Source organism: Eumetopias jubatus, unplaced genomic scaffold (assembly GCF_037043125.1).
Source record: "Eumetopias jubatus isolate StellerSeaLion01/CBP00866 unplaced genomic scaffold, mEumJub1_p1.0 scaffold_10, whole genome shotgun sequence".
Taxonomy (NCBI): domain Eukaryota; kingdom Metazoa; phylum Chordata; class Mammalia; order Carnivora; family Otariidae; genus Eumetopias; species Eumetopias jubatus.
This window is the reverse complement of record NW_028274816.1, coordinates 5,426,237-5,432,236: the sequence shown is the minus strand read 5'-3', so window position 1 is coordinate 5,432,236 and position 6,000 is coordinate 5,426,237.

Below are 6,000 nucleotides of genomic sequence, written 5' to 3'. Positions count from 1 at the left end.
GACCTGGTATTCCAGGTCTTTCTGAGGGCATATTTTCCACATAGGATAGTAGAACATATTTTTGCTAATAGTCTGTTAGCTTGATTTATACTTCTAAATACTTAGACATATGTTGGGCCCTCCATCTGGGCTCTCAGTCTGGCCCTACAACGATGGGGGCAGGCCTATTGTTGACTCCCTACCTAGGGTCACACCCTGCCCCCCATCCCAGGAGTCTCCCCAGCACCTTGTTTTATTTTCTCCACAACACCTAATGCTGTCTGCAATTATTTATGTGCTTGCTTGTATCATCACTGCCTTTCCCCATTAAAATGTAAACTCCAGAGAACAGGTCTGTCTTGCTCAATGCTGTTTAGCCAGCGCCCAGATGAAGTAGGTGCTTAATATTTGTTGGACAAGTGGATGGGCAAGCGCACTGAGGAGGAAGAGCCTTGCAGCTGAGCGGAGGTGTTTCACTTTGCGTGGAGAATTGGGAAACGTGGGTCTTTGTGTAAGCTCTGCCACCAAGCCCTCCCCACTCTGGAGAATTGGAATAGGAGTCCCTGAGTCCTCTTTAGGTTTTACATTTCTAAGATATTCTAGGAAAGGGGGAAACCCTAGTGGTTCCTGGCCAAGAGGCTCCTATTGCTCACTTTATTAATTATCTATGGGTGTCTCTCAAGTTACCCCAAACTTAGCAGCTTGGAACAACACACATAGATTATTAAACAGTTTTTGTGGGTCAGGAATCTGGGAGTGGCTTAGCTGGGTGGATCTGATTCAGGATCTCTTGGGAGGCTGCAGTCAGCTGTGGGCCTGGGCTGCACTAACCTGACAGCTCACTCACAAAGCTGTTGGCTGGAGGCGTCAGTTCCTTGCTGGCTGTTGGTTATAGGCCTTGATGGCTCAGCAGGTGGACTTCTCTAGAGGGTCACTTGAGTGTTTTCATGCCAAAGTGACTGGACCCCCGAGAGCAAATGATGCAAAGGAGAGGACAAGAAGGAAAACAATTGCCTTTTTTTTTTTTTAAGATTTATTTATTTGAGAGTGAGAGCGGGTGTGGGGCACCGGGAGCAGAAGGAGAGGGAGAGAGAATGTCAACCAGACTCCACGCTGACTGCAGAGCCTGATGTGGGGCTCGATCTCACAACCCTGAGATCGTGACCTGAGCCAAAACCAAGAGTCGGTCGCCTAACCAACTGAGCCACCCAGGCACCCCCAAATGCCTTTCCCCACCCTGTGTTGGACATGACACACCATCGCTTTTTTCTTATTCGTTAGAAATGAGTCACCAAGTCCAACCCACACTGAAGGGCTGCAGGATTAAGCGCCACTTTTTGAAAGAAAGTATATTTGTAGATATGGTTTTAAGCCATCACACTGATGGACAGGTCTCTCTCTTCCTTGCAAAGGCTAACCTTCCTCCCTGCTCTTTTCCCCATCACCTCTTGGCTTATCTTGGGTCTTTGAGTCTCTCAACCATTTTCTCTCTACATTGCTTCCCCTATTTTCTCCGGCCACAGAAGTACACAGATCTGTAGCATTCTCAGAAGTCCCTTTCACTCCTGGTTCTGTGATCTGTCCCTGCAATGGGCCCTCCTCCTCTGCTCTCTTGATCTCACTCCTCTGCTGGCTTCTCTCCCGCCTTCCCCTCTCCCAACATGGACATTCCCTGATGCCCTTTTGTTTCTCTGTATCTTCTTGCCCCTGAACAGCTCATTGGCTTCCATTTTAACCATCCGCTCTAGGAAGATGATACCCCAAAGCATACTACTCTCTCCAGTTCCATTCCCCAATTTCCTCCTGTCTGCTGCATTTCTCCATCTGGACACCTCACCGACCATTCAGCTTGCCCTGTCTACATTTAGCACTCCCTCCCGCCATCTGCTCATCCTCCCCCAATCACCGACAGTCAAAACCTGGGGTACTCTGACCTCTCCCTCTCTCACCTCACACGCAGCATCACTGACTATGAGAGCCTACAAATCGATCTGTCTCCAGGGTCCTTCCTGCTCAGCACACCCAGACCGTGCTAGCACCCCAGGGGCTCTGAGTATGTTACCCTCCCTGCTCAGAAACTTTCAAGGGCTCCTCTTGGTTACACACAGAGGAATGGACTCTTCTTCTGGTCTCACAGTATGTGAGGTTATGGGCATTGCTGGTCTCACAGTATGTGAGGTTATGGGCTTTGATGTTTCACCTGCAATAGGCTTGAAATCCCAAGACCCGAGATGAAATCTTACATGTGTCACTACTGATGTGACCCTGGGCAAGTTGCTTCACCTCTCTGAGCCCGTGTTTTCTTATCTCCTGAAGTGAAACAGCATTATTTCCAATCAAGTGTCTTGAAGATTAAATGAAATAATATATATAAAGTACTTACCCTTGTTCACCTTAAATCTCAGGCTACATTGTAGCTGCTATCAGCCCATATAAAGGTGCTTAGCAAAAAGTGCCTGCCTCAAAAAGCAGGTGCTCAGCAAATCAGTGCTTTCCCAAGGTGTCACTTGAGTGTGTACTGCTGCTGTTACTTTTATTTTAAAATGATTTGTTCCAGTTGCTTTTCATTTACAACAAGTGACGGGACTTCCAAGTGTATATGTTAATGCATTTACTCTATATCCGAGGTTGGCAAACATTTCTGTAAAGGGCTAGAGAGTGAATATTTTAGACTAGGCGGGTCACGTATGGTCTATGTCACAACTATTCAACTCTGCTGTTATAGCACAAAAGCAGCCATAGACCGCATGTGAATAAATGGGTATGGCTGCGTCCGAAAAAAAAAAAACCCTTATCAATGGGCACTAAAATTTGGATTTCATACAGTTTTCACGTGTCACCTAATATTCTTCTTTTGATTTTTTTCCCCCAACCATTTAAAAATTTAAAAACTATTCTTAGCTGGTGGGCTATACAAAAACAGATGGTGGGGTGGATTTGGTCTGTGGGGTAGATTTGGTATAGTTTTTTGGCTATTTATCTTACTTAAAATCAAGGTTCTTGAGCTCTGGGACCTTACCTAGCTAGGATCCTACAGGGCCTGGCACATAGCAGGCCATCATTTGCTGACCCCTGATACAGAGTGTTCATTAAATTTACACAGGGGCACCTGGCTGGCTCAGTCGGTAAAGCATGCGACTCTTGATCTTGGCGTTGTGAGCCCCATGTTGGGTGTAGACATTACTTAAAATAAAATCTTAAAAAAATGTACATAACAGTGAATTGATTTAAGAATGATGTGAAGTAAAGAAGGATACAGATGATATGTGGATCTGGAGAATATTCTGGAGAATATTCTGTACAAGAATAAGTTGGGGCAACACATCAATAGGTTTTATTGTCCTTAAAGCTGAACAATCTGGTTCAGCCTAACTGTCCAGCTGGACCTCTTTGAGGCCCAGCCAAACTGGACTTCTGTTTCCCCACACACACCCTGCACATTTCCCAGTCCCTTGGTCTGGAATAACCCCTCTGAGTTGTTTTTACTGACAGTACTTCTGACACCAAATCTGTGGGATTTTTCCAGACTAACAACCAGTTCAACTCTCCAGACACCTACTGGATGTCCTACAGTTCATTCAATTCTGACACGAAGTACCTGGAGCCAACATCAGACTCCATAGGTTTAAGGGCTCAGTCCCACAAGAATGCCCTCAATTCAGATACTGGTTGCAAGGAATGGGTGCCAAGGTACCCACACTTCTATCTGACTCGGCTGCAAAGTAGGGGGTTCCCACAACCCCTCCTTTCAGGTTCAACAACTTGCTCAAAAGCTCATGGAACTCAGGAAAGTGCTGTACTTACCATTCCCAGCTTATTAGGAAGGATACAAAAGAATAACCAGATGGAGCGGTATGTAGGGTGTGGAATGGAAGGGTCTAGAGCACAGGAACTTCTGTCGGGGACACTATACAGTCTTTTTATATCATGATATCACACCTTCCCATTATGCTCATTAAAATCACATCCTTGAAGGGCCACATTAAATACCACCCCTGTCAAAAACCTGCGAGTGATTCCTCCCTACCCCCACAAATGCTATTTTCCCTTCTCTGTTCCTTCTGTTCATGCCCTTTTCTCTCAGCAGTAGCTTGTTGGCACCTCCATTATTGTATTATAGTTATTTGGCTATTTGTCTTACTTAAAATCAAGGTTCTTGAGGTCAGGGACCTTATCTAGCGAGGATCCCACAGGGCCTGGCACATAGCAGGCCCTCAGAAAGCATTTCTTGAATTTTGTTTCCTTGAATTGAAAATAGGCTTTGACGTTATTCTGGCCCCTGCATAACTGACGTAATGGAGTGCAAGAGATCAGATAGTCCAAAATGTAGTAAATGGAGCAGGCCTGGTAGGAGGCTAAGGAGGGGAAAGGCCTGGGGGGCCCGGGGCCAGCAGAGAGTCTGGTTTGGTCTGGAAGGTGGCATGGCTCGTCTATATTCGTGATACCTTTGGCAGGAAGCGGGCCCGAACAGAGACAAAAGTAGGGCTTCTCAGAGCTTCCCACGTATCCGAGAGGCTGAGCAAAGAGCACAGTGAAATTCAGCTGCTGGTTCCCTCTGGGCCTCAAGAGAGGTCTGAGAAGGGCCTCACGATATACATCATGCCCCAGTTCCACGGAGTGAATCAGGCTCTGAAGCAATTGGCAATTGGCCTTAATCACGAGCCACATCTCGCAGGTTCTGGACAGACGAGCTTTGTCATTTCTCTGAGGGAATCGCTGCCATTTGTCTCCCAGGCTCCGAGCAGCAACCCCCCCTTCCCCCGCCCCATCTAGCCCTGATGAGATGGCAATTTAAACTGCTCCGATTAGCAGGTTTCATTAGGTAAGAAGGACCGATTAAGCAACAGTGGCCCAAATAACCTTTGTGGTACAGACACTTTTTCGAAGCCAGCGGAAGTCTTGCCAAATTAAAGAATGTCAGGATGAGATACTATGAATATCAGTTTCCTTCTCTTTGGCAGTGGAGAGGATTAATTAAATGCTTGTGAAGTGCTTTGAAAGTTTTAAGCTGTTAAGAATTATTGTTCTGTGTAATAGGGAAAAAATAGAATTCTTGGCTCATTAAAGCGGTAATGTTGTAAGCCTGGGTGCTCTTCTCTGGGTATCTTTGAGACCTACATTTTTATTAAAAGAAAGAACAAGAAAGAGGAGAAATGTGTCTATGAATACACATTACACGTGCTGGAAAGTCAGCTGGGTTTATCAGTGTTTCTGTTGACTACGAGATGAACTGCAAGAAGCTGTTTCTTATTGACTACCAAAGAGACAGTTACGAAGAAGCAGTTGTTCAGATGTGTGGGGACAGCCTCCCTAATATTAGCAGACAGGCATTTGATTTCTCTCAAGGCACGAAAAGGCTGTGAGATTCTGTGCATGTAAACATGAGGCTCAGTGAGCTTTGATGGTCTCTTCCATCTTAACATGACTAAACCAGGCAGACATCCCTCTGCCTTCTCTCTCTTGGCAGATTGGCCCAGGGACGTTTTTTGCTTTGTTTCCAGATGTTCTGTGATATTTAAAAGGGCGCCATCCTCCGTGGGCTCTCACTTCTCTTTCCATCTTTATTGACTGAGGGCTTACACTTCCTTTCAAGTCTATACAAGCTTCCTAGTGCTGCTGTAGCAAATGACTGTAAAGTCAATGGCTTCAAACAACACAAATGGATCTTCTTACAGTTCTGGAGGTCAGAAGTCTAAAATCAGTCTCACTGGGCTCACGCCAAGGTGTCGGCAGGGCTGGTTCCTTCTGGAAGCTCCAGGGGAGAATCTGTTTCCCTGCCTTTTCAGCTTTCTGGAGGCTGCCTGCGTTTCCTGGCTCCGGGCTCTTTCCCAGCACCACCCTGAACTCTGCTTCTGTCCTCACACATCCTTCTCTCTGACTCTCCTGCTTGCCTCTTTCCTGGTTTAAAGACCCTTCTGATTATATTGGATCCACTGGGACAGTCTAGGATGATCTCCTCTCAAGATCCTCAACTCAACCCCCATCTGCAGAGTCCTTTTTGTCCTGTAAAGGGACATAGTC